Source organism: Giraffa tippelskirchi, chromosome 12, assembly GCF_054371585.1.
Source record: "Giraffa tippelskirchi isolate mGirTip1 chromosome 12, T2T-mGirTip1v1.2.pri, whole genome shotgun sequence".
In the NCBI taxonomy this organism is placed as follows: Eukaryota; Metazoa; Chordata; class Mammalia; order Artiodactyla; family Giraffidae; genus Giraffa; species Giraffa tippelskirchi.
In genome coordinates this window covers 5,619,810-5,647,760 of record NC_137286.1, presented here as the reverse complement: position 1 = coordinate 5,647,760, position 27,951 = coordinate 5,619,810, and the positions used below count along the sequence as shown (strand labels likewise).

General features: G+C 59.9%; 1 protein-coding gene and 1 long non-coding RNA gene across 2 annotated transcripts in view; one reads left to right on the top strand and one right to left on the bottom strand.

The window, feature by feature from the left end:
- CCDC85C (coiled-coil domain containing 85C) overlaps positions 1–27,951 on the bottom strand; it is a 77,870-nt gene that overhangs the window by 32,981 nt on the left and 16,938 nt on the right. The gene's annotated exons all lie outside the window — the stretch shown is intronic.
- LOC145529420 (uncharacterized) lies at positions 634–4,447 on the top strand. Its single transcript, XR_014071205.1, has 2 exons — positions 634–1,795; positions 3,502–4,447. It is a non-coding gene; the product is annotated as an uncharacterized LOC145529420 (long non-coding RNA).

Here is a 27,951-nt window from a genome sequence, read left to right as displayed (position 1 = left end):
CAGGAACTGCCCAAAGCCAACACTCAGTCTCAGCAGGGAGCCAGCACAAGGCCTGGAAAGGGGACCCCCAAGGGAGCAAAAAGGCCTTGCAGGTCAGTCCTTCCCAGCCTCTCTTCCTAACATCAGGGTTTACCAGGGGGCCCCAAGATACTCCCCAACTTGCCCAAGGTCATAGCCCCTCTTGGCCCCCAGGGCCCCACCGTGGACACACACACATCAAAGCCCAACTCCCACCTTCTCCTCCCTGGCATCTAGCCAGCTGTTTGTCCCGGGCATGGTGACAATGACAATAACAGAGAGAGCCAGGGATCGCAATCACATTGGATAAAATAAGGATCCACACGGATAAAAACACATCCACACACACAGGCTGACAAGGGAGAAGGGGAAGCCCTCCCCCCCGGCCCCACCCCCGCCCCTGCAGAATTCCAGCTGCTGACTGCAGGTGTGCGGAGGAAGTCCTAAAAAGTCAGCACTACCACGGCCAGTGGACGCCGGGCTCTCGAGGGTGAGCGTCCTGTGAGCATCAAGACACCGGTGTCCTCAAAGTGCTTCCCACGGGTGCGTTATTAATCACAGAATTCCATGTACTGACCTCACAGTGGGGAGACCGTGGGAAACCTCCTGACCCTCACAGAGGGAAGTCTGCTCCCAAGACGGGCCGCACCAGATGCCCCCGGCAGGACGGGCTGACGACACAGCATCCCCTCGGGGCCATTCCTGCCCCAGACACACAGCCTGAATCCAACCGTGAGCCAAGCACGCGGCTGCTCCCCGCTCTTCAAAACAACCATGAACCGTCTAAGGAAGATGGAGGAAAAGGTTCTGAAAGAAGGACAACTAAGGGGAGGGTGTGACCCTGCACGGGGTCCCCGATCAGAAAGCAGTTGCTCTAGAGACCTGCCTGGTGGCCCAGTGGTTACGAATCAGCTTTCCAGTGGAGGGGAGACAGGATCAATACCCGGTTGGGGAACCAAGATCTCACGTGCCTTGGAGCTCCTGAGCCCAGGAGCTCTGGAGACCGTGTGCCACAACTAGAGACCATGGATCGCAATTAAGACCTGATGCAGCCAAAGAAATAAATGCTTCTTTAAGAAAGAAGGCAGCTGCTCTAAAGCACCGTGTCGGGCTGTGCAGGGGGCCGGCTTCCACCCCTGGGCGTTGTCACCATACTGTCACCACCTAAGGGAAAGTCCTCGTTCCCAGGAAACACAGGCTGAAGGTGTGTGTTCACCCCGACTCCTCTCAAACGGTTCAGGGAAAACAAAAACAGTCCACGTGTGGAGAAGGAATGAGCAAGGGATGGCCAGCCCTGGGCAACGAACGCACTTGCTCTTAGGGACGTTTAAGGGCAAGAATGGGAAAAGCCAAGGAATTCCAGCCACACAGCGTCACCTCCCACGAGCGCCACCCTGAGCGCCACCTTGCTGTGCTGCCTGGAGTATCACCATGAGGGGACCTGGAGTCCCGCCACAGCCCCCAAAACAACACCCCTCCTCCCAGGCAGAGGCCGTCGCTGTCGTTCAGCCGCTCAGTCTTTGCGACCCCATGGACCGCAGCAGCACGCCAGGCTTCCTGTCCTTCACCGTCCCCCGGAGCTCGCTCAAACTCACGTCCATTGAGTGGGCAGAGGCCGGCGGCTGACCTAAAGCACCCCCCATGCAGGAAACAATCTATGTTTCTTCAACAACAGAGCAACAGTCACGTAAATTCTGGTTAACTCACTTGAAGGGATGTCATACAGACACTAACAAGGTTTAGGAAGACCGGGAGGAAGAAAGCGTCTGGTGCAATGGTGAGTGAAAAAAGCCAGATTCCGCATTAAACCCACAGCAAGATAACCAGCCACCAAAACACGCCTGCTCCGGGGAGAAAGTAAACACTCTTATGTTTTTATGAACAAAACAGGCTTATGTCAACGGCGCATCACAGGGCGCAATCTTCAGAGCAGGGTCGGGGGTGGGAGAGGGGTACTGCGCTAAATGTGTTTTGATTTTGTTCCTACTTTTCCAAATCTTCCTGTTTCTCTAAGGAATACATATCTCCTTAGAAATAAAATCAATCAAATCTGTGCCTGGGCTTCATGGCCCTCCCCAGCACGTAGCCCTGGAATTCCTCTTGTCGCAGGAATCAGCTCACACCAGCTGCCTCCCAGGGCAGACATGTGCTGGACCCCAAGGATGAGACCCAGGAACTCTCAGGCCAGGCTGCCTCTGAGTGGTGGCCTCCCAAGGCTTCCCACTCGTCCCGGCAAACAGAAGGGTCTTCAGGCCAGCCCAGGGGCGGGCAGAGGGTCTGGGTGAGCCCTCTGAGTCTTAGCTGATGGTGACAATCACACACAAGGTGAGATCACTGGAAGGCAGAAGTGCTGGCAAGAATGCCTTGAACAGAAGCACAGGGGCGCCCGGGGAATGACAAACATCCCGTGTTGCAATTCTAGAGCCTTCCAGCCAGCAGGCCAAGCACCGGACAGGCCCTGGTCACCCCGCGTCCTGACTCTCAGAGCTGCCCCACGAGGTGGCGGCGCCAGGCTCTCTTTGGAGAAGCGGGGAGGAGGTCCGGCCCTTCCCCCGTGGGCATTCCAATGCCACAGAGCAAGGGTGCCAAGGACAGGCTCGCCCTCAGCGGCCCCGGAGGGAGGCAGCTATTCATGCTCTGCCCAGCCACCCCGGCCCCACAGCCGGAGGCAGGTCCCACGTGCAGAAACACTCTGAGCTGGGAGTCACTGTGTGGGTCACACCCCCCCAACCAAGGGTGCAGTTTGGTTCATCTACAGCCACCGCCCAGCTCTGCCCTGATGCCAGAGCCCCTGGGAACGTGAGAAATCCCTTCTGTGGGTAACCCGGATCCAGAGAGGGGTCCAAGGAGTTTCAGAACAAGGAAGAGAAGATGCCCCCCACCCCCACCCAGTCCAGGAGGGACTCCAGGATTCCAGCTGCACTGCGGGCACTGGCTGCAGCCACAGGTCAGGGCCCTCCATCCAGCCAGGACAACTCGCTCATGTGCACACACCACCAGCTGGTGCTGCCCCTGGAGGGGCAGCATGTGGGGGCAGCAGTGGCCACTCTGTGCCAGACCCGGCGGAGCCATGGCCTCATGGCGCGGCCTCAGCCTGTCCAGTGGGCTGGACCCGAAGACCTTTGACCCAGTCTTGCAAGTTCCTCCTACCCTGAGGCCCAAACACAGCTTGTGCCCGAGCTCACTCAGCCACAGGAGAGACGCCTCAGGCAGCCCGGCCCTTCTCCCAGTGTCAAGGGGCACGAGGGGAAGGAGTGGGGCTTATTCCACAGCCTTGGGTGCCAGGCGATCTCCTGGATCTTCAGGAGCATCTTCAGCACCCAGGATCCAAAATTCAGGGATGATGCAGATGGCGAGCGGGGGAGAGGTGGGGACAGGGGGCAGCAGGTCCTCAGGGAACCCCAGCCCAGAGGGGCCCTGCCCGTGCCCACCCCACACCCCAACCTCCCTCCTGGGCCTACGGTGCCTCTCTTCTGCCCACAGGAGGCAGGACCCAGGCCACAGCTCTCAGGGGGCAGCTTCAGGAGGCTGTGTCTGCCCCACAAGAAGCACCCACACCCAAAGGTGAACTTCCCATGGCTGCCCTCACTGCAACAAGCAAAAGTAAGCCTCGGCGTGTCTGGATCTGAGCCCTGGGCTGGCATGAGCCTGGGCAAGTCCTTCTGGCAACGGAATCACCCTGGCAACCACTCATCCATCTACCTGGCTGGAAAAGACACTCGCTAGGCCAAGACGGGGGCATCGGGGAGGCTGGGGCCTCCCAGATCAGCAGGGTCTGGGAGGAGGGGCTTTGAACCACAGACCCAGGCCCAGATCACACTCAGAGGGTGCCTCCTCCGTGCCCGGCCCCGGAGGCAGACTCTGAGGACCAAGGCCTGCCCAGGGAGCTCACAGCAGTGAAGGGGAGGGAGGCCAGGGCGAGGCACCCGCAGACAGTGTGGCACACGCCCTCCGAGGACCAGGCTGTGCCAGGGCCTGCCTCTGCCTGGGAGCCTGGTCGGCCCAGCCACGTTCCACATCCCTTGGCCTCTGTGTGCCACCCCCTCCACGCATCGTCGCAGCGGGCACGGCCGGGTACAGCAAAGGCCAGAAGCAGCCTCAGACACTCCAGGCTCCAGAAAGAACAACCAAGGCCCGGAATGGTGGAGGCGCCTGCTGGCCACATGGCACTCCTGGGGGTCCCCAGGGTTGCAAGTTCAATGTTGGGCTCTGGGCCAGGCAGGGGCCACGAGATGGCAAGGGAGCTGGCCTGGCAACCCACAAGCTCCCAACCCTGTGCGCACCCAGGCTGGGGCCTCAGACACCTCAGTGAAAGACAGACAGAGTATGGAGGGCCAGGAGGGAGGGGGTTTCACGCCCGAGCCCCTCATGCGGATTTGGCTCTGAGTTATCACTCTCCCAGCTGTGAAAGAAGCACCTTCACTGCCGAGCTGTGCTGTGCTAAGTCGCTTCTGTCATGTCTGACTCTGTGCGACCCTGTGGACCGCAGCCCGCCAGGCTCCTCTGTCCATGGGATTCTCCAGGCAAGAATACTGGAGTGGGTTGCCATGCCCTCCTCCAGGGGATCTTCCTGACCCAGGGATCAAACACGTGTCTCTTACGTCTCCTGCACCGGTGGGTGGGTTCTTGACCACTAGCGCCACTTGGGAAGCCCTGGGGAAGTTCAGTTAAACTCGATTCCGTAGGACACAGGACACAGGGAGCCCAGTACCAGACCTGACCTCTACCATGTGTACATCCCCTCCTTCCGCTCCCCTTTTCCTGGGTCACTCACGTGAGGACCTGGAGGCAGAGCCGCCCACCAGGCCCCTTGCTTCCTTCACTGGGCCATTCTCCACCCAGAAATGCCTGGCAGGCAGCCCACCCAGGGGCAACCCCACGGAGGTGCCAACGTGTGACACCCACGTCTTTTGGGGAAGGCGATTCCCCCACAAAACAAAAGCACAGGCTAGGGCAGAAGACAACGACCTCCCCCGGGCGTGCGCAGCCCCCAGCAGGCTGGCCCGAGCCCCCCCCATCCCGGGCGTGCAGGCGAGGTCCCTTCCAGGACTCACCGCTCCCCGCGGTGTTTCTGCTGCCTGTGACCTTGTGCCCACCCCCCTGCTCACTCGGGCCTCAAGGACAGTGGTAGCCCCCAGCCAGTGCCCACGCAGAGCTGGAGCTCACCACCTCCCCATCCGTGAAGGAGAGCTGGCATGTCCCGGGGTGCCCTGCATGCCCACTACAGGAGGCAGGCGCTGTCACCTCGTCATAAGAGAACCGCAACGGAGCCTCCCCGGGGGCAGCGTGACCACAGCCACAGGGCACCCGAGCTGGGGTCTGAGTCAGGGGCGCCCCACAGTGGGGGGAGGTGACGCCCGGCGTCCGCCCCGGGTCAGCCTGGCCTTGAAGGGGCAAAGGGAGGTGTTTCCACGGCAGCTCACCGCCTGCCCCGAGTGACACGCGCTCCCTGAGGGCCGCCCTGGAAACCAGAGATCCTGAAGGTACCACCACCTCCTCCTCCCCTGTACACTTCACATTCACACACGGGAGCTCGCACTCACGCACGGACACACACGCACACCCACGTACGCGCACGCACACACGTGCGCGTGCCCCATCCCTCTCCAGGGTCTCGACACTAAGAAAACAGTATCGAGTTGGGAAGCAGTCAAGGGGTCATTTATTTTAATTATTAAAACAGCAGCCACTTACTCTCGAGCCGTCCATAATGCCACTTAATTACCTACTACATAAAACTGCCTTTGCATCTTAGCAGAGCAATAAATCAGCTCGGAACCACAGTAGTTTAAAGCATTCTAGCCAAAGATTCGGGGGGAGGTGAGGAGTTGCCCCCTCGGCACCCCAGGAAGTGATAAACCAGGTCTCTGCTCTGAAGCCGCGGCCACAGAAGGTACAAGCAGGCCAGCTCCCGCAACCGGGTGCAGGCCGGCCAGCCTGCGTCCTCTCTCGGTTCCTCCGTCCGCCGCGCGGCCGGCCCCTGCCCTGCGTGCTCTATCCTTTGTGTGGCCCACGGTAGCCCCGCCAGATGGCATGGTGTGGCCAGCGGCCCCTTCAAGCCAATCATTCATCCTGTCAAGACCCAGCAGGGGCTGTGGGCAGGACACCTGGGAGTTGGCCCAAGGCATGTCTCACTCACCCCTGCCCTGACCGCCTCCCGGTCCCTGGCCCACAGACAGAGGCTGCGTGGGGCCCAGCTGGGCCATCGAGAGGACCTCAGGCAGGTGTATCCCCCCCAGGGGAGGAGGCGGAACTGCCTGGTGATTAAGGGGTCACTCGGTATCTGCAAGACACCAGGGCGAGATGGGGAGCAGGCAGGGAGACGCCAGGCACCACGCTCCCCCAGGGCTGGCAGAAGGCGCAGAGCTTGCCAGCAGGCAGGCATAAATCACCCCTCCCGGGGGCCGCCCGGAGCCTCCATGTGCCAGCAGCCCCTGCACACTTCTCCTCGGGCAAGGAGTCCTGTGAACGGCCCATGAGGGAGCAGGTGGGCCGGGCCGCTCCTGGGCACGAGCCAGGAGGGGCTGGATGAGTCCCGCCCTCCCTCTGAGCAGGGCTCCCAGGGCACCGGGGCGGGGGTGGGGGTGGGTGGCAGGCACGGGTCCTCAGCAGGGGACTCCTGGGCTGTCTCCAAACTCAGCCATCACGAGCTCTGCCAAAGCGAGGGCTGGGGCGGGCCCCATCTGCACACCTGCTGAGGACCAATGCCCGGCACGGACACTGCTCGGCCAAAGGGGCCGTGCCTCTGCGATTTTCTAAAAGCCACCAGATTGCCCTCCAGAGGGACTGGCCCCATCACACTGCCATTAGCATGCGTGAGAGCATCCGTCTCCCATTAGCATGTATGAGGAAAGTTTTCTGGCTTGCCCTTCATTTTTCGAAAAGAAGGAGTTAGCCAGCTGGAGACCTTGTAGCTCCACACGCGGCCTCGCTGCTTCCTGGTCCTCTCACCTGGGAAGTGCCTCCCCTGGTGAGCACTGGCCGCCTCCCGCCCCATCCATGGCCAGAGTGGCTGGGAAAGAGCAACAGGACCCACGTGACCCCAAGACACGTCCACCCGCCTGGGCCGCCCTGCAGCTGCAGACCAGGGTCAAGCTCGTCAGGAAAGAGGCAGCGCCTCTCCGACACCCCCTCGCCCACACAGCCTTCTAGAATTGCAACCCACTCCAGTATCCGTCCCTCGTAGCAGGGTTCCCTCCTAGCTCAGTGGGTAAAGACTCTGCCTGCAGTGCAGGAGACCTGGGTTCCATCCCCAGGTCAGGAAGATCCCCTGGAGAAGGAAAGGGCAACCCACTCCAGTATTCTTGCCTGGAGAATCCCATGGACAGGGGAGCCTGGCGGGCTACAGTCCATTGTTGGGGGGGCTGCAAAAAATCGGACACGACTGAGCACGCACACACGCCTGCCCTCTGTACCAGCCCTTCAAGCTCTCTGTGATTCTTGTCTCATTGTATTGCCTTTTCCCCAAAATCAGCCTCCACCATCTGACTGTGTACCTCTCCCAGGTCCCATGTGTCCCCTCCTGGGCGCTGCCTGACACAGGCCTTGTGGGGAGTGCCTAGTTAAGGCCATCACGAAGCTGGGGCAGGCAGGCTGGATACTGGGTCATCCGGGCTCATCTCACGACACCAGACAACAATGTCCAGCCTGTCACGGGTTCTCGGAGACAGCGCAAATTAAACTGTCTTTACAGAAAAAGAAGGGCATTCAGCCAATCTGAGACCTTCTGGACAGACTGTGCCGGCTTGGGGGGGAGGGGGCGACAGGACGGGGGTGGGGAGCAGCTGGGGGCAGAAAGGAGCAAACAGGCCGTGAGGAACGTGTGCTTGTCCAGGGAGCGCTCAGGAACTGCGAGGAATCCAGGCGGGAGCAGCAGCCACTGGGGACAACCAGCCGCAGCGAAGGGAAACGGAGCCTCCCCGGGTGGCCCCGGGCCTCTAAGCGCGCAGCCAAGCGGCTGCACTCGGAGCTTAGTCACGGGCCACTGGGCCCACTGTCCCCCCGCTGGTTTGGCCAGGGACGGTCAGCTCAGGCTACAGCCCAGCCACGAGGGGGACCCTGTTCCCGGGTCCCTGGTCCCCAAGCGCTGCAGTAAGTCCTGCTACCCCTGCCCTCCACCCAGCCAGCCCCCCGGGTCTTCTCACAGCCACCGGGCGGAGAGGCTGCATGCCCATCCGCTGGGCAAGGAACTGGCTCCCAGGGCCCCAGGACGCGAAGGTTGGTAGTCCCAGGACCCAACCGGTCAGGTCCCGGGGGGGGCTCTGAGCAGGAGGGAACGAGGTTACCCGGGAAAGCTGACCCGTGTGACCCTCAGCTGACCCTTCGGAGACCCCTGCCTCCCGAAGCCTCAACGCAGAACCCAGGGTAGAAGAATGGGCAGGGCGGAAGAGGAGGCTGTGGAGGGGGACGGGGGTCCTAAGACAAGGGGTGCCACCCACACCCTGGGCCTCACCCAGGGCTGCAGCGCTCAAGGCTCCTGCCCCTGGCAGCTCACCGTCTCAGGGCACATCAGCGTTCGTGCCCGCTGATGACATGAAGCTCGGACGCCTGTCCTGCGGCTCTTTAAAGCTTGAAGGTTTCTCTACAGACACAAAGCTCATTTGCCCCATCACGCTGTCTGAGCCTCACCACAACCTCACCGAGCGGCTCATACTAAGTTCTCCCATCTAACCCACGGAGACACTGAGGGTGCAGAGAGAGTCCACCGCCGAACAAGTTTCCTCTGCCAGTGAGGCAGCAGGAAGTGTGCCCAGATCGCCCGCCTGCCCAGACACAGCTCCACGCGCCACTGACAGCATCGTCCTTGGTACCAACACCTGCCTGCCCGTCAAGGCAAAAAAGACGGCAAAGGGGGAGGGGGCATGGGAACACCACAAGCCTGCGTAACACAGCAGACCACAGCTTCAGAGCACCGCTCTGGCCCTCGGCAAGCCCATGGGTTAAGGCCCAGGGGTGGTCCCAAGAAAACTCCAGTCCCAGACGCTGGGGTCTCTGAACATGGGGACAGAAGGGCCTGGGGGTGGGGAGGAAATTGAGGGGAGGATGGTGGCTGAGTCCCACTGCTGGGCAGTCCCCTGGCATTCCCCAGGCCAGTGAGGGAGCAGGCGGTGGAGGGTCTGGAAACATCAGCTGGGAAGGGCCATGCCAGGCACCACGGGCCTCTGTGAGCCCCAGGAGGAGGCCAGAGCAGCAGTCAGCCCCTCCCACCTCTGCCAACAGCTCAAGGCCGCTGCTCCTGTGTGGGGCGTTTCGACATGGTGCTCTCCCTTTCCTTGCAGAGGTCCCTCCTCCACTGTGACCACCACCCGGGACTCAGCGAGCAGGTCCACAGTGGAGGAGATCCAACTCCGGTGGGGGGGCACACCGGGCCGGGCACCCCTCTGGTACGCAATGCTCTGTACTGTGCTGAGAGGGGGCAATTTCAGCCTCCCCGGTAGAAGCCAGGCCATCGAGAACACTCTCTCCCAGAGATGATCCAACCTGAATGGCAGTAACCAGGCTCCAGTGCAGAGACCTGAAAGTCAGACACGTAACAAGCCCCAGCCGCGGGCTGTGTGTGTCCCCACGATTCACGTGGCCCCGGAGAGAGGGGGGGGGTACGTGGCCGGGCTGGGAGTGGGCAGGCTGCCACCTCCTCCGGCCACATGATGAATGTGGAGCCCAGCAGGACGCCAGGGCCACCCCCACCCCCTGCCGCGGCCACCCTGCCAGCCCCGGCTGCTTCATAACCATTGTCTGCTGCTCCACTAAAAGAGGAGTCTGTGCTGGGCAGCCTGACCCAAGCAGAACACACACACTGGAACAGCCACAGACATAAACGGACCCCCAGCGGGCCGGGCCAGGGCGGGCGCACCCCCTAGAAGAGGCATCATGGTGCAGGAGGGGCACGTGGGCAGCCCCCACCCCAGGGCAAGGGAAGGCAGCTGGGGGCCCAGCCGAGCAGACGGACAGACACAACCCGACAGCAGCAGGGACACGTCACAGAGGGTCCCCAGAGACCAGGGAGGGGGTGGCAAGGACCCCACATCCTCCAGGCTTAAACCGTGTGGTCCTTCCTGAGCATGGACTGTGGGGAAGGCTCATTCATGCCCATCACAGCCACTGACCAAGTCTGCGCGGCACTTGCTGTGTGCCAGGCGTTCTGCCAAACACACCACGTGAGTTACTCAGGCCTACGAGGGATGCACTATCATTGCTCCATTTTACAGATGGGAAAACTGAGGCTCCTGAGGGTGGCGTCAGGTGCCCGCACCACCCAGAATGGTCCTTGGTGGGCCTAAGACTTTGCATCCAGGACTGATCTACTCAGAGCTGGACTCTTCATCACTAACCTACGGCCTCCTGCCTTCCCTTCCCTCCCTCGCCGCCCACCACCCTCACACCTCCCCCAGCCATCCAGGGAGGCGGGGCGCCCTGTCCACACTCTCCTGGAGAGTGAGTAAGGTGCCAAGGCCTCCTCAGCTCCCCAAGACAAAAATGCTCTTCCCCCCAGCTGACCCTGTGAACTCTGCGCCAGTTTACAGCAGGGGAGCCTCACAGCATCGGTGTCTAGGCAGGGAGGTGCCCACCTCCTGCCAGGTGTTCGCTGCCCTGAAAAGGCCTTGAGCAAACCCGGCTCCATGCCCATCGACCCCCTGAGACCCAGACGTGTCCCTCTGGGCTGGGGGCCTGCCTCCTGCTGGCAGCAGTGGACTCATGGCCGCTTCGCTGTCCCTCACCCTCCGCTGATAGCAAGGGGCCCAGGGGCTCCGATCTCGGAAGCCCAGAGGAGCCAGGACTTCCACGAGACCCGCCATGCCCAGGGCCGACCACAGTCAAGGCGCTGCTTGGCTGCCACGCCCACCACACCCAGACATCACGGGGCCGGTGAGGCCCGCGGATGCCAATCCCCTGCCCTCACCCCACACCAAGAGCTGCCCGGAGTCCCCGAGCGGACAGCTCAGCCTGGGTCAGGACCTCCACTCGGGCCCCGCGTCTGAGGGACGGGGAAGGCAGCTCCCCATCCCTGGTCTGGCTTGACAAGAGGATGACATCACAGGAGCAGTCCCAGGGCCCCCAGAAAGGCCTGCTCTGACCCAGGCAGCGGCACACACAGCCTGGCAGCACCCGGACCCACGGGAACCAAGGCAGGGGGCCTCGGCTCACCCCAGGGAAGGCACAGCAGGACAGAAATCCCCCGAGTGGACCAGGCGGGGGTGGTGACCGGCAGAAGATCCCCTGTGCTAAGGCCCCCATTAGGCTGGGGTTTTTGTAAAGAGCTCCATGGGGTGGGACATCCCCGGCGGTCCAGTGGCTAAGACTCCTCACTCCCCATGGAGGGGCTCCTGGTTCAAGCCCTGGTTGGGAAACTAGATCCCGCATGCCACAACTAAGAGTTTGCAAGCCACAAAACTAAGGATTCCATAAAGATCCTGCAGGCCACAATTAAGATCTGACGCAGCCAAATAAATAAAAATAAAACACTCAAAGAAATAAAGACAGAAAAGCTCCATCAGAGCCCTCGTTCTCACAGCAGAAGGGACTCCCGGCCCAGGACACGGCAGATGCAGGCTTGTTTACGATGGGATGGGTGTCTTCAGAGGGCCTGTGCCTATGACCTTTCCCCACTGCCCATGAGTTAGCTCCCCAACTCTGGCCTCTCTGGACCAGACCCACCCAAACCAGGGCCCTGGGCCAGCCTCTGTACCCTGCTGTCTCTGCCTAGATGGGCCGGGGTCCCAGAGTCCCCGCCTTCACCACTTTGTGCCCATTTTTTGCTGGGAGTGGAGGGCCAGTCTTAAGTATTAGGGGGCATCCACAGCTGTTCAGCAGAGCGGCAGGGGAAGGTCTCTGCTGTGCAACCCAGGCCTGCAGCCCCAGGGCGTGGGTGTGGTTAGCCAAGTGTGTGAATTTCAGAGGGCCCCTGGACCCCTCAGAACTTTCTCCAGCCTCCTCTGCCCCTCCGAGTCCTGGAACCTCTGCCCCCAGGCGTCTGAAGGCACATCCCCACCCCCCAGCTTCCTTGCAGGCTTGGGAAAGCCCCAGAGACCTCCTCTGAGGGCCCCTGGACATACACACCAACACTCCAAAGACACAGCCCCCTCCTGATGGGCTGGCAGGTGAGCAAGACAAGGACGTGAGTACACCAATCAGGACAGAAGTGGCCGTGGGACCCTGTGTCAGCAGCGAGGGGGACGCAGACCCGCTGACAGGCGTGTGGGGCCCTCGGGGAGGAGGAAGCTGGGCCTTCCTGGGACTGGGGGACAGGGCCGGGAGACAGCCCAAACGTAAGGATTACTGCGAGTTGTGTGATTACTAGCGGTTTGGCCAAAAGCCAGACACAGGCTCAGAGAAAAGGGCAGATGAAACGTGACTTCAGTCAGGCTGTCAACAAAGGAGAGGATTACCTCGTCAGAGACGGAACTGGAAATGATGGTGGGGCGGGGACATTGCCGGGGTGGGGGCGGGGGGAGCTCCTCCAGGGTCCACACGCCCGGCTCCACCTCGAACGTGGTCCCAGGAGAGGGCAGGGCCCTCTCTCCTGGGGTGGGTGGTGCCTGGCACCGCAGCAGGAACAAGCCTCAGAAACATGGGTGGGCTGACCGGGAGTCCCGGGGGGCGAGAGGGGGGCTGCAGAGAGAGACCGCCCTGGGGAAGGCCAGACCCCAACTCTTGGCCAGACTGTCCAGCCCCTGGTCCCAAACCCGGCCACACCACGGCCAACTCTAACCAAAGACCCGTGTGGCCTTACACCTTATCCACAAAGGAAGATCCAAATTCCCAGGGGTGGCCCGGTGTCAAGGAAGCTAAACCCAGGAACCCGGAAGCCGGGACCCACACGACACAGGGCGCTGGTTGCTGAAGCGCTGAGGTCCCCCAGCGAACAGGCCACTGGCCAGCACGGTGTTTGCTCAGCTGCACCAGGCAAGATTCCAAGACGGTGCGTGTGGCTGGTGGGGGCCACCTCTGCCCAGGGCTCTCGGCAATGACGGCAGGGGGGGTCCCCTGGTGCCAAGGCAAAACCCGAAGCCACGAAAGTCCAAGCCTCTTATCCAGACAGGCTCGAAGAAGGCAAGAGACGGCCCCAGCTGCTGTCTGAGGCCACAACGCCAGGACGCTCCGGGACCAACCGCTGAGCCAGGGGCAGCCACCTCAGACCAGGATCCCGCAGCGCTCCAGGAGGCCCCACGAGAGCCCGAGACCTCCATTCAGTTCTCCTGCCTCCGAGGGACCACACGCGGGGCTCCCGAGAGCCCAGAGAGCTGCCCTGAGCACCTCTGTCCAGGTCACTGCCCCAGATGCAGGCTCTTGTGCGACATTTGCTGATGCTGGGCTGGTGGGAAGGATCCGGAGCTGAGGGTCGGTCTCAACGGGGCAGCTCACGGTCAGAAGAGGGGACCCAGGTGGGCAAGGATGGCTCCAAAGAAGAAGCCCTCGATGTGAGGCTGGAAATACACTTCCTGAAACCAAGTGCCATCTGCCGGGGGTGACATCTGTGTGCAGCCATCACGGCCTGGCTCCTGACACACCTGAGCACCGTACACACCTCATCCAAGCCAGCGCGCGCCACGTGCTGCAGTGAGGAAGGTTCGAGCAGCCCCCTGCTCGACCCATGAGGAGAGAGGCACAGAGAGGTTAACCAGCCAGCCCAAGGTAGCACAGCAGCCGACAGTGAGGTTTGCTGAGAACCCTCAAAGGGGCCCTCACCCAGCGTCCTCCCACTGCGCTCAGGATGGACGAATGTGGGGGTGGCCTGCGTGCCTAGCCCCCTTCTGCACACACACCCTGTGACACGGGTCCCTTATCAACCCCACTCTACAGATGAGCGACCACAGCGGGGACCACAAGTGGCCCAGTCAGAGGCTTCTAAGGTGGCTGACATGCCAGCAGGGGAGGATCAGAGGGGAGCATGGGGCTATACTCTGACAGGCCAGGCCGGAGGAATGAAAAGGCATTCCTAGACCTCGAGACATGCCCCACAGGCCCCTGGGAACGAGGGGTCCTCCCAGAGCCAGACGCACCTTATCTAGATGTCAGCCTCCTCGGCCACTGACGACAGGAACACAGAGCTTACAGGCACGTGCGGTTTGGGAGAGGAGCAGAAAGACCCAGGCCCTGGTACACACCGAAGGGCAGAAGCCAAAACAGAGAAGCTGGCCAAGGCCACGCTGGGGTGGGCGCATGCTGGGGCGGGGGGGGGACAGTAGTGGGGGAGGGAGGGTCCCAGGTCCCCTCCGGCCTCCCCGACTCCAAGCAGCAAGGCCAGCCGGTGGGTCCCCACCACCCACTCACTGTCCACCCAGACCCACAATCCCCACCTTTGCCAGGGCCTCCCTTTCTCCAGAAAACCACCCAAGCGAGAGGGCAACACACAGGAAAGAGGCCTGCGACAGAGGAAGCCCAGCCATGGGGACACCAGGGCTTCCCGTCTTGGGGAGGTCTGCCTGCCGGGGCTACCGCCACCACCACCACAATAACACAGGTGTGTGCCTGTGTGTTCCGCTGCTCAGTCGAGTCTGACTCTTTGCGACCCCATGGACTGTGGCCCACCAGGCTCCTCTGTCCATGGGATGCTCCAGGCAAGAATATTCGAGTGGGTTACCATTTCTTTCTCAAGGGGATCTTCCCGACCCAAGGATCGAACCCGCGTCTCCTGCATTGAAAGGCAGATTCTTTACCACTGAGCCACCTGGGAAGCCAACAATAATAATAACAGTCACCAATTCATGAGAACACCCAGCTCTGGCTGCTATGACAACCAAGTGCCCGTTGTGCACCTGTGGTGCTAAACCCACACTCCAGCCCCAAGTGACCAGTGGTGAGCAGCAGCTCAGAGGAGCAAAGGGTCGGCCCACGGCCACGGTCACAGGGAGTCCCTGGGCGGGCTGCTGGAGACGGGAGCCGGCTGGGTCCTCCACAGCCTGGAAGGCCAGATTTGGCCATGTATGTGAGAGTGCTCCGTACCACCTCGGATTCCTTTCCTGCCCTCTGTTTGCAGCAAGATTTATGATGCCAGGAACTCCTTGCAGAGAAAGGTGGGTGGGAGGCTGAATCACAGGCATGTGGTAATTTGTGGCCTGACGGATGCACGTATTTCGGGCAGGCAGATGGAGAGTGCCAGGCCCCTACAGCTAATTTCTTGAGTCAGGCGCCATGAGGATGATTAGAAATCAAACCTCTCGCACCCCTTCCCTCCTGCCTCCTAACATGCGGGAGGAACCATCACACCTGCCAGCTTCCTGGCCCTTCATCTTAGCCTGGAGTCACAGGGAGGGGGTCTGAAGGGACAGGGCTAGAGGGCAAAGGAGCTAGAAACTGCTCAGTGTGGGCCCCCTACCCCCACCAGGGAGTCTGCACAAACCTGAGGCCCAGAGGGTCCCCACACAGGGTCCTATAACCCTACCCTAGGCTCTGGAAGTCGGTGGTGGGGGTGAGATCCCCTAGACGCTCTCCCAAGTCCATGGGTTCCCCTCCACAGGGCAGTAGCCGGAGATGGTGGACTTCTGCATCCCTGGCCACACATGCCAGGCCTGCTGTCGGGGTGGGGGGGGGGCAAGGCAGCAGTGGAATGTTTGTGAATGGCCAAGACACAGCCCTCCCTCCCTCCCTCCCTGGAAATTCCTCCATTCCCAGGGAAAGAGCCACACCTCCCTCAAAAATGAATTGGTTTTGTTTTTTTTTTATGAATTGTTTTTCTCTAAGAAATATCACATAAGTCCCAACACCAGAAAAGTTGGGGTGTCATCCCCTCCCCTCCCCCGCCTTTAGCAAGGACACTGAAAGCTGCGCCTGTGGCCTCGGTCACCAGGACACGGCAGGGGCCTCCAACCAGGCATCCCCCGCCCCACCCCAAGCCCATCCCCCACCAGGCAACCCAGAGCCCTTGGAGAAGTGTGAGTGAGACGGTCACCTCTGCCTGACTTATATAAATTCCTAACTCCAACCGGCCCGCCCACTCTGCCCCCTCGGTCACCAGGCTCCAGCCACAGTGGCCTGCATCCTGTCCTGGAAAGCACCAGGCTTGTTTCCACCCGCCTCCGCATCCTCCCTGGGCTGGAAGACCTCCAGGGACAGCTCCTGCTCATCCCAGCCATGGTCCAGGCGGCCCTCATCCCTGACAGCAGCCACCGCCTCTTGTCTGCTCTTCCCGGCACTCGCCAGCACACAAACCTCTCTTATTCATTGATTTGTTTGCTAGTCTCCCCCGGCTTGTTTAACTTCTATGTAGAGTACATCATGCGCAATGCCGGGCTGGATGAATCACAAGCTGGAATCAAGATTGCCAGAAAAAATATTAACAACCTCAAATATGCAGATGATACCAAACTAACTGGCAGGAAGTAAAAAAGAACTAAGAGCCTGTTGACGAGGGTGAAAGAGCAGAGTGAAAAAGCTGGCTTAAAGGTCAACATTCAGCAAACGAGATCATGGCATCCGGTCCCATCACTTCATGGCAGATAGCTGGGGAAAAAATGGAAACAGTGATAGATTTATTTTCTTGGGTTCCAAAATCACTGCAGACAGTGACTGCAGCCATGAAATTAAAAGACACTTGCTCCTTGGAAGAAAAGCTATGACAAACCTAGACACCATATTCAAAAGCAGAGACATCACTTTGCTGACAAAGGTCCGCATAGTCAAAGCTATAGTTTTTCCAGTAGTCATGTATGGACGTGAGAATTGGACCATAAAGAGGGCTGAGTGCCGAAGAATTGATGCTTTCAAATTGTGTTGGAGAAACTCTTGAGAGTCCCTTGGAAAGCAAGGAGATCAAACCAGTCAATCCTAAAGGAAATCAGTCCTGAGTATTCATTGGAAGGACTGATGCTGAAGCTGAAGCTCCAATACTTTGGCCACCTGATGCGAAGAACCGACTCATTGGAAAAGACCCTGATGCTGGGAAAGACTGAAGGCAGAAGGAGAAGGGGACAACGGAGGATGAGATGGTTGGATGGCATCACCAACTCGATGGACATGAGTTTGAGCAAGCTCCTGGAGATCGTGGAGGACAGAGGAGCCTGGCGTGCTGCAGTCCACAGGGTCGCAAAGAGTCAAACATGACTTAGCGACAGTACAACAAAGTCCCCAATGAGACTTCTGTCTATGTTACTCCAGGGACTATCCCAGGAGCATGGACACGGGGCCCCGACATGAAACAGATGTTCAGTAAACAGCTGACAGAGAGCTCCCGCCTTGAGTACCACTAAAGGGCAGGAGGCCTGGGCTCCCGCCCCTCTCCCTGGTGGCATCAGGACCACCCTGGGCAGGCTCCTGGACCTCTGAGCTCCATCCACCTTCCCAGTGCATGAGACAGGATGATGAAAACCTCAGAACGTCATGGTAACCACGGGAGACGCCAAGTGACAGAGCCCGATGCTGAAGGGGACAAGCAAGGCTGCCGCTATTTCTGGGGACATCAGAAACCAGGCCGAGACGGCCGCCCCACCACCCACACACCACTCATCGTCTCCTGGAGACCCCGGCGTCTCTGCCAGTGCCGCTGCTGCCACCATCCAACATGCCCACCGCTGGGCCGACCACCCAGAGTGAATGCCAGCCCCCCGGGGGGACTCCCTGCAGAGGAAGGAGCCGTGGGCAGCCAGGACTCTGACGGGCGCCCCCCGGGGAACTGGCTCTCCCTGGTGTGGGGGTTGTTATGGTCTGAAAGTCTGTGTGCCTCCAAAGTTCGTATTGCAGTCCCGACCCCCACAGGTGATGCTGTTGGGGGCGGGGCCTTTGGGAGGGGCTGAAGCCAGGAAGGTGGCACCCCGAGAATGGGACGAGTGCCTCACAAGGGGCTCCAGAGACCCCCAACTCCCCCCACCACCGGTGAGGCCACAGGGAGGAGGCAGCAGCTAGGAACTGGTGCCTTGATCGCGGACAAGCAGCCTTCAGAACTGGGAGCAACACACTTCTGTTTTCCCCATAACACCCCCAGGCAGGGGTATTCCGTGACAGTCGCCCAAAGGGACGAAGGAAGGGGGCTGCCCTGGCGGCCCCCGGCCGCTGGGGTGGGGGGCGCTTCTGTCCCGACATCACTGAGGGTCATCTCTTAGAGCACAGACCCTCAGCTGGCACCCGAGCGCAGGCACTGGCTGAGGTCGTGCCTTCACGGTCACTGCTGCCCCCCTCACTCCGGGCCTCGATTCCCCTTCAAGGGGCAGGCTGCTTGGGGCCTTGCTGGTCGGTGATGAGGCCCCTGAGGTGCGGCTGCTCTGGCTCCAAGGGCAGAGGGCACCCCGCCACCCCCACTCCCAAGCAGGGCCCTGGGCAGCATCATTGGGTTCCAACCTCACTAAACAGTTGCCAGCTCTAAACAGCCCCAGGTGGCACCCATTACACACGGTCCCCCGTCCTCCAGCAAGGCTGGCACGGGTGTGCTGCTGCAGGGGTGGGGCAGGGAGGCAGCCTTCCAAGAGGACTTCCTTTTAATAGCAGCACTGTCCCCCAAATGCACTCCTCCTCACGACCCCACCTAGACCCTCAATGCCCTCTGCCCCTCCTCCACGCAAGGGTAAGAGTGGGGACAGACGAGCCTGGGTCAGGCCCAGGCAGCTGCTGGTGACCCTGAGCAAGTCCCTCCACATCTCTGAGCCTCGGATTTCCAGGCATGTTAACGATGGCCCCCGACCTGCAGAAGGCCTCTCGTCTCTGCGAGCACTCCGCGGCCCCTCCACAAATGAAAGGCTACCTACCTGAGGAAGGGGCCTGATCCCGCCTCGCTGGAGTCCTCTGACCCGCCACCCTGGAGTGTGACGGATGCACGTGGAAGGCCATGGTTGGCAGCGGCCACCTGGAACCTGGGGTCTCAGTCAGGTATCCTGGCTGACAGAGGGCACGCCCGCCTGCTAGCTTTAAAAGTCGCTCAGTCATGTCTGACTCTTTGCGACCCAAAGAACTATACAGTCCATGGAATTCTCCAGGCCAGAATACTGGAGTGGGTAGCCTTTCCCTTCTCCAGGGGCTCTTCCCAACCCAGGGATCAAACCCAGGTCTCCCACACTGCAGGTGGATTCTTTACCAGCTGAGCCACAAGGGAAACGCAAGAATTCCAGAGTGGGTAGCCTTTCCCTTCTCCAGCGGATCTTCCAGACCCAGGAATTGAACTGGGGTCTCCTGCATTGCAGGTGGATTCTTTACCAACTGAGCTATCAGGGCTTCGGATCAGAGTTAAATTCTGCAACACCTGCTCCTTCCTCTCTGCTGTCCCACCAGCTCGCAGCCAAGGACTAGGGAGCCCCCCTCGTGGAGGGGCGTGGGGAGCTCGGGGGCAAGCAGCTTAATGGAGAAGTGAAAACTCCCAGGGATTTTCTGTGTGTTCACAGGAGAAGCACCTAGATCTCAGCTGGAGTCGTCTCTGGCCCAGGGGAGGCAGAGATGCCCACTGGGCACCATCCCAACCACAGCGGGCTCTCCCTCCAACTGGGGCCTGACACACGCCCAGCACATCCCTCCCCCAGGGCGAGGCACAGATAATCCAGCAAGTTCAACCCAGACCCGGGGCTCCGTGGGGATAAAGATGACCTGGGAGGCTCAGCCAGGCAGGTGATGCGGGGCACCTAGGAGGTAGGAGGCAGCCGGGCCTGGAATTCAGGGAATGTACAGAGATAAGGGGAGAATGGAAGGGAGGCAGGCAGTGCTGAAGGCTCAGCACTGACCAGGGGAAACGAACATTCCTAAACCTGTTCCCACCTGTGCCGGGCGAGACCACAGGACGGCCCACCACTGGGCATTCTGGAGGTTAACAAGGTCATGGGTCGGGTGTTCGCCTGGGCCCGGCTGTGGATGGGCCATCAGTGGGACGCCGCTGGCCACCCATGGGTTATCCCACGTATATGCCCAGAGTTCCTGAGACGCAAGGGACTGCCAAGGTCAGCAAGCAAACGGCTTCGGCCAGCGTCGGGGAAGAAAGGCTTCCTGGAGGCAGGGACTGTAGCCAGAGCGTGGCCTTTAGGATCGCATCCGGGCCTCCTCCTTCCCGTTTAACGGGCACCACCCCCAGGATCCTGCCGAGTTCCCTGACACGGGAGCCCCGGGTGGGGCCCGCTTCCTGACCCGGGGCCAAGCACGGGAATCAGGACACTCAGCAAGCACAAGTGTGACCGTGCGAGGGAGGTGGCAAGGGCCCCAGGAGACGTGGAGGCCCCGTAACTCGCAGACAGTACTGGGTCCTCTGCCCACCACTCACCCTGCAGGGCTCGGACAACCCCAGGACCCAGGACCATTCCGTGAGCCTGGTCCCCTTCTGTGGATGGCGGGCCCCCCCGCAGGGCTGCTGTGAGGACCCAGCAAGAAACAAAGGAGACTCCCTGGGGCTCATAGCAGCCCACCCTGGAGGAGATCATTCATAAACATCTGTACAAAACCGCACACCCTCACCTGATCCAGGCCATCTCCAGGCTGAGATCTGTACGGGGAGCATTTGCACTCCAGGCCCTGCACAGAGACCAGCCCACTCCAGGCTGCCAACTCCTCACAGGGGCAGTCACAGGCCATGAGACAGAAAGCAAAGCCAACGAGAAGGCAGCTTCCAGGCCAAGGAGCCCGCCCTGGAGCACCCAGGGGAGAAGGCTAGCAAGCCACCCCCAGCCGGATCCTCACAGATGGCCTGTGTTTCACGGCTGCGGGGACAAGAGTGGATATCGAGAATCTGAATCATCTCCCAGGCCAAATCAATACCTGTGGGCCGGCGGGCCCTTCCATTCCTGTCCAGAACTCAAGTCGCCACAGGAAACCCTAGGGAAAACCAGCCACGTCCCCCGCCCACCCCACAAATCTCCCCTGTCCATGCAGCTCTGACGGGCATGGCCCGAATGACAGTCACATCTCCCCCATCTTCAAAGAGAAACCCCAACCCCACAAAGGGGGCCCAGGGAACATCTCAGGGGTTGACAGATCACCAAGGCAAGCTGTGATATTTGGTGGGGAACTTCAGACGCCTTAGTAAAATAAAAACCAGAGAGCAGCTGCTAACCTTCCCCACTGACCACATCTAACACCCAGGGCCAGAGGCCTCCAGACTGAGCGTGGTCCTATGGGTCACTGCAAGGCTGGCCCAGGAGAAGGAGCCCCCAAGAGGCTCACCCCCGCCTCTGCCTGGCATCGCACTGTCCCCAGGACAGAATGTCGTCATCCACTCACGTGCCATGAACCTCACCAATGGGACCTGCCTCTCTGGGGAGGTGGCCTCACCTCTGAGAACACGAGATCTAGGAGGTAATCAACAAGGAGCTGAGTCCCACATCCACGTTGGAGTGCTGGGGGCCTGCAGGGTGCAGATGGCTACAGAGCTCCCCCGGAGTCCACTCTCACCCCAAGCCACCAGGCCTGGTGACGTCAGGGCCCCTGATGAGGGCTTGTATGGCGTCCTCTCACCCCACAACACCCTCGGGGGACTCGGGGCAGGGCAGGAGGGCCAGACGCTTCACTCAGCAGGAAATCAGGCTCAGAGAGGGTAAGAATATATGCCCAAGGTGGCACAGCGAGCCAGCACTCTTTCCACACCACGCTGCCCACCCCATCAGCCTGGATGCCTATGTCAGAAGCCCTTCCCACACCCACCGATGAGCTGTCCCTCCCCACTCAGGCTGCCTGGGCGCACGGCGGGCACCAGTGACCGGATGCCCCAGGGACCCCCTCCCCCTCCCCCATCCGCTCGCTCTGCAGCAGGCCGGAGGGCAGACATCGGCGGGGGATGCGGCGACCGCACCTGCGCAGAGCTGGACTGCTTCCAACCCCAGAAACAACACTCCCAGCCCGCCTCCTCACTGCTTTCCAGTCTGCGTCTTGCCCATCACCGGTGCTCAGGGCACTTAACAAACACACGGTGGACAGACAAAGCCATCTCTCCCACTGACGGCCTGCTTTGCGCCGGGCGTGGGTCCCCAGTGAGGCGCATGGAACTGCCTGAGTGTCCCTGAGCCCACTGAACGGAGGAAGAGACAGGGGCTGGGTGAGGGGGGACAACCTGCCCAGCAAGTGGGCGACAAGTCACACCGGGCCCCTGACCCCGGCATGCCCCAGGGCTCCTCCTCTTCCACTGGCCCCTGGATTCCAGGGTGTGCCAGGGGGACTCCACGCTGAGGACACCACCCCTCCACGGCTCTGACATCTCCTGACACCATCTCCCCGGGGGCACCTCAGGGCTCAGGGCCGCCTGGCTCTAAGCAGACCAGCTCCCTCCACGCTCCAGGCCTCAGCTTCCTCACCTGCATGGAGGCTTTAGACTCAGCAGAAAGAAGGGTCAATGTTCCCAGAGTCTTCGACCCCCGCCAGCACCAGGGGAGCATGGGTCAGCATCTGCCTCCCTCCACACATCCTGGATTTGTGGATGGCGGGAGGGTGTTGCGAGCCTGTAAACGTCGATACAGATACAGACAGCATCCACTGTCACCTAGAACCTTCCGTGAGTGCAGTCATACCGCCTGGCAGATCATTAAATCCTCACCCCAGGAAAAAGCTTGCAGAAGTCAGCTCTACTTTTGCAAGGAGCTGGGGCGGGGGGTGGGCGGTGCGGAGCGTGGGGGCCAAAAGCAATGAATGGTCCTCTCTCTCAATTACATGTAATAAACTCAGCAGCGCACCAACGGCCCAACGGTTGTGAGCATTTAACTAAAGGTCGAAAGCAAAAATAGAAGCTGTGTGGAGAGATGCTTTCAGGCCACTGAACGTGACCGAGAGGAGCGGGGACAGGCTGTGTGGGCAGGGTGGTGACTCACACACTCTCATTCATACACACACACTCACACAGACACAAGCATGGAGGCAGTCACAGACATGGACATGCACATTCTGACTCATACTCCGACACACACTCTCTCCCATATACGTACACACTCACACACCTTCCATCCTTTCCACCCTGGGTCTTCCCTAAGCCAATTCCCTAGTGCATGCTAAGTCACTTCAGTTGTGTCTGACTCTTTGTGACCCCATGGACTGTAGCCCACCTGGCTCCTCTGTCCATGGGGTTTTCCAGGCAAGAATACTGGAATGGGTTGCTGTGCCCTCCTCCAGGGGATCTTCCTGACTCAGGAATCAAACCCACATCTCTTATGTCTCCTGCACTGGCAGGCAAGTTCTTTACCATTAGCGTCGTCTGGGAAGCCCCCAATCCCCTAGAGAGCCTTCTTCTCCTCCTGCCCCACACCAGGCACTGGGCCCAGGGCAGCTCAGGGAGGACGCGGGCCCTGTTCTCAGGAGCCTGGTCAAGGGGACGCTGAGAAAGGCCATGCTCCCTCGGTGCCCTGCGTCATTGCTGCAGCTTGGTTAATCCGAGAAGCTGGTGGCTGACTCCACAGTCAGGAGACTTGGAGCTCAGGGGCCAGCAGGTGGGGGGGTGGGGACCCACCCCCTGTGGGGTGGGGGGGTAGGGACCCACCCCCTGTGGGGGTAGGGGGGTGGGGACCCACCCCCCAGCCGCCTCCAGCTCACCCCACAGGAGCCCAGGGCACCTGTGATGGGCCCCTGGTGCTCCAGATGCCCCCTGGCAGCCGGGGGGCCATTGACCGACTCAGTCCACCCCACTCTGAGCCTGCCTGGAACCCAGCCCAAAGAGCCCAGGCAAGAGACACAGAAGGACCAGGCAGAGCCCAAAAGGCCAGGAACAGGGTCAGGATTGCCGAGGGCAGAGGGGGTGCCCACATGACCCGGGAGGGCTGCCTGGTGACTCTCAGGGCCCTGGCTACCCCCACCTGCTGTGAGGCTGTGAGGGCCTCTGGGAGAGGGGCCCAGACACCATCTCCTGCCTGCCGTCACCTCTTCTGACCCTAACCATCCGCATCTTACTACCAAGGACATCAAGGACAAAGGGGGTCAGGCTGCCTGCCTGCAGGTGGGTCCCACAACTGGCTGGGTCCCACAACTCCGGGTGTCAGCATGGGGGTGCGGCAGAGTGATCCTGGAAGTGGCCACTGTCACCAACCACACACCCCCTGGAGGGAGCCCCTGGGGTGGGGCCAGCCTCTGCGTCCGAGTCTCGGCTTCCTGAGCTGCTGCTGGACAGCAGACCCCTTCCCAGATCCCGGTCACTGAGGTGGACGGAGCCCCTGGGGGCAGGAAGCAGGGGGCCTGGCCACCAAGGCCCAGACGGAGGAGGAGGAGCCGGGCATTCGGCATTGGGCAGGGGAGACACGGGCCACCACAGGGCCCTCCCCACTGGGGCAGTGGGTACCGGACCAGTGATGGTTAGGATGCAGGGCCATCCTGGGAGTTCAGGCAGGAGGCTGACGAGAAAGCAGCCACAGCCCAGGCAGAATGAAACCCAACTCAAAGAGATCCACCCCGAGCGCTGGGGGAAGGGGTGGCCGGAAATGTGGAAAGAGGGGGCGGCATCCCAGCCACAGCTTGCAAACAGGGATCTTCCAAACGAGTGGAGGGGGGCAAGGCGACGGGAAGTGGACTGAAGGTGAAGGAGATGGTCAAGGCAAAGGCAGGGGCGTACACAGACGCCTGGATGGCACTCGGGAACTGCTACTGGCCTGGGGTCATGGAAGCTTCTGGAAGGGATGGGAGAGGTGTGTGGAAAAGGAGTCAGAGCGCCTCCAACTTTGTCCCCAGGAAGCTAAACTTGATTCTGAGGCTGAGGGTCCCTGTGGGTTGGGGGCAAGGTAGGGGCTGTTGTTTCCAGAAGAACATTCTGGAAGGCCAGAGTGAGGGCTGGAGGTGGAGACCCTGGAGGCAGGGAGGCCATCTGAGAGGCTAGCTCCAGGAACACTGGAGCAGAGATGGGCCTGGGGGGTGAAGTCCCAGCACTGAGGGATCGGGGCAGGCGCACCCCTGCTTGGAGACTGCAGACCCATGCCCACGGTGGCACTGGTCTGCCATAAACCATGAGCTCATCGAGGCAAAGCCTGCACAGAACAGGGGGACGGAGCCCCAAGAGCAGCCCCACACCACGCCATGCCAAGCCGGGTAGGACCTCTGGGTGTCTGGACTTCTTACAAAGCACGCAGCCCCGAAGTTAAAACTCCGAGCTCTACAGGACGCGGTGTGGCACCTGGGGGCCTGGAGGCCGGCCTGCCCCCGCCTCCTTCGGGGCCCCCGCCCAGTGGGCAGGAATCCAGTGACCTGCCCAACGGTCGATGGTCAGCCCGCCCTGGCGCGGGGCACCCACTGACCCTGCTGACAACTGCCTTTTGTCTCGAGGTCCTATTGTCCACGATTCTCTCGCCTGCCTGCACCAGGGTCAAAGGAGGGTTTCCAGAGGGATCTCTCAGCAGGCTTGGGGAGAAACATCCTGTTGGTGGGACCTGCTGCTCCCGGCCGGGCCGGAAGAGGCCACAGAGTGGGTAGGGGGGTCAGTGACCCTTCAGAAGTAGCCCCGGAAGTGAGCGGCTGCTCTAAGCCAAGCAATGGTTGGGTTGCAAGGTCGTACACAGGTGGCAGGACTGCCCCCTCAGGATCATGGGGCCCCGGAGGGCAGAGCCAGCCCCCAGCTCCTCCTGGACCCCACATCAACCCACTGCCACATTCTGCCCTCTTATATGACCTCGTCCAGTCTGGGGAACCCAGGGGGGCTCTGGGAGAGGTCTGTGTGCCCCCAAAACTGCCCTGCCTCAGGAGAAAGGGGTGCCTGGTCTGCTCCTTGGACCCCCCCAACGGGGTGGGGGGCGGGGTGGACAGTAACATGACTAAAGGAGCCCAGAGAGACTGCGGCGGTGCCCCTTCTGAAGGTCCCAGTGGGGCTGGCCACAAGATGAGACAAGCAGAGGGCCCCTCAGAGTGACGAGTGAGAACTGCCCGGCATGCTTTGATGAGATACTCTCAACACTACCCGGTTAATCGGCAATACTTCAATAAATTGAGAGAATTTCTCAACAAGCTCCCAGGAAAAAAAGGTGGAATTACTAACTGGAGGATGTCCATGACTTCCCTGATGGTCCACTGGCTAAGACTCCGAGCTCCCAACGCAGGTAGCCCAGCGTTCGATCCCTGGTCAAGGAACTAGGTCCCATAGGCCTCAACTAAGAGTTCGCACGCCACAGCTAGAGATCCCACAGGCTGAAACGAAGATCGAAGACCCCACGTGTCCAACTAAGACCAGCGCGGTCAAATAGACAAATACTTTTTTTTTAAAAAGCATGTCTTAGATAGCATCCTGAACAGAAGAAGAAAGCTAAGATCTGGAAGTACAGACTCTAGTTAACACCCATGTATCAGTACCGGCTTAGGAGCCGTAACAAACGTACCAGTCCCATCAGAGCCAGCAGGCAACAAGGGGACCAGGCCCAGGGTTTATGGGCAGATCTGCTATCTTCTCAGTGATCTCGTAAATCTGAAAACCGTTCTAAACAGCAACATTTCTTTTAAAAAGTGTGTCTAACAACTCTATACACGTGGCAAGAGCTCATAAAACTCTCCACACACATAGAAATGAGAACACTGGAAAGATGGACCCGTCAGAGGGTGGGTCTGAGGTCCGGTCACTGCGTGGGGTCATCATCGTTGCTATGGTTTCAATAATGCCCATTCGCATGAAGAGGTAACTGGGGGGGGGGCGGGGAGGAAGGGCACGAGGGAGCCCGCTGCGCTACAATTGCAACTTCTTGTGAGTCTACAATCATTTCAAAATTAAAAGTTAACAGAGTTTGCTTTCTGTATGTGAGTCTCATTCTGTTTTATGCATCAGTTCTTTTGAATGGATTTTTTTTTTTAGATTTCACATACAAGTGATATATGTTATTTGTCTCTGTCTGGCTTGTTTCACTTAGTATGATCATCTCCAAGTCCGTCCATACTGCTGCCAATGGCATTATTTGCAGACTCATATACAAAACAAACTTACGGTTACCAAAGAGGAAATTGGGGAGGAGGGATAAATTTGGAATTAACAGATACACACTACTATATATAAAATAAACAACGTGGACCTACTGTGCAGCACAGGGAACTATATTCAATATCTCGCTGCTGCTTTTTTAAGTTAACAAAAGGTGTACACAAACCTCCCTTTCGAGCCAGCATCTATTTCCTCCTTTAGAAAAGGAACAAAATGTTAATACCTGTTCTCTCCAGAGGGCAGGATTATAGGCGGTTTTCAAATTTCGAACGTTCAATCTCTCAGTACCTTCCAAGTCTCCCCTGATGGGCACACAATAAGCAAAGGATGATTCAGGTGTGAGCAGTACTCTGTATCCCCACCAGGATAAACCAGGCGGGTTGGGGGGGTGGGATCTGCAGCATGAAAGGACCAGGTGAGACACAGCAGCTGCAGGGGTGCCCCCAGCCCCAGCTGGACACATTTGTAGGGAATGACCGTGGGGGATGATGTCCAGAGCTCCTCACCACCCTCGCCCAACTCCTTTCAGGGGATCTCAGGATAAATTAGGAAGGCTGAGCTCAGGCTTGCAATAGAGGGCTGTGCATCCCAGGTGGTGGTGGAGGGTACTGAGGGGAGGGGGCAGTGACGCCCTGGGAAGACTCTGTAATGTAGGACATGCTGCAAAAAAGTAAACCCTGCGGGGCTTTGGAGCCAAGAAATTCCAGGATAAGTGTTCCAGTGACATGTGTTTCAAGTCCACCGACTGCCCCACTGCCGGCAGAGGAGAGAAACATCAGACTCAAACTGGAATGTTCCTGAGTATCTCCTCAACTCGCCCATTCCCACGGCCAGTACCCCCAGGGAAAGTGAAAAACCGCACCCACGACTGGCCACATCGCTCTGGTTCACAGAGACCATCTGGGTGCTGAGCCCACGGTGATTATTTTTCTAAATTTTCTATAATAAACAGGCACTTTCATTTATGTATGTATTTATTTTCGGCCACGCCGCGTGGCTTGTGGGATGTTAGTCCAACCAGGGCATCCAGGCGTCACCACTGGACCTCTGGGGAATTCCCAACAGGCAGTTATTTCAGAAGAAAATGCATTGAATGTGCACTGCGTCTGATGCCCCAGCATGTCACTGTTGAGTCAACATGTCATTGGTAATGATGACCCAACATGTTATTGGGA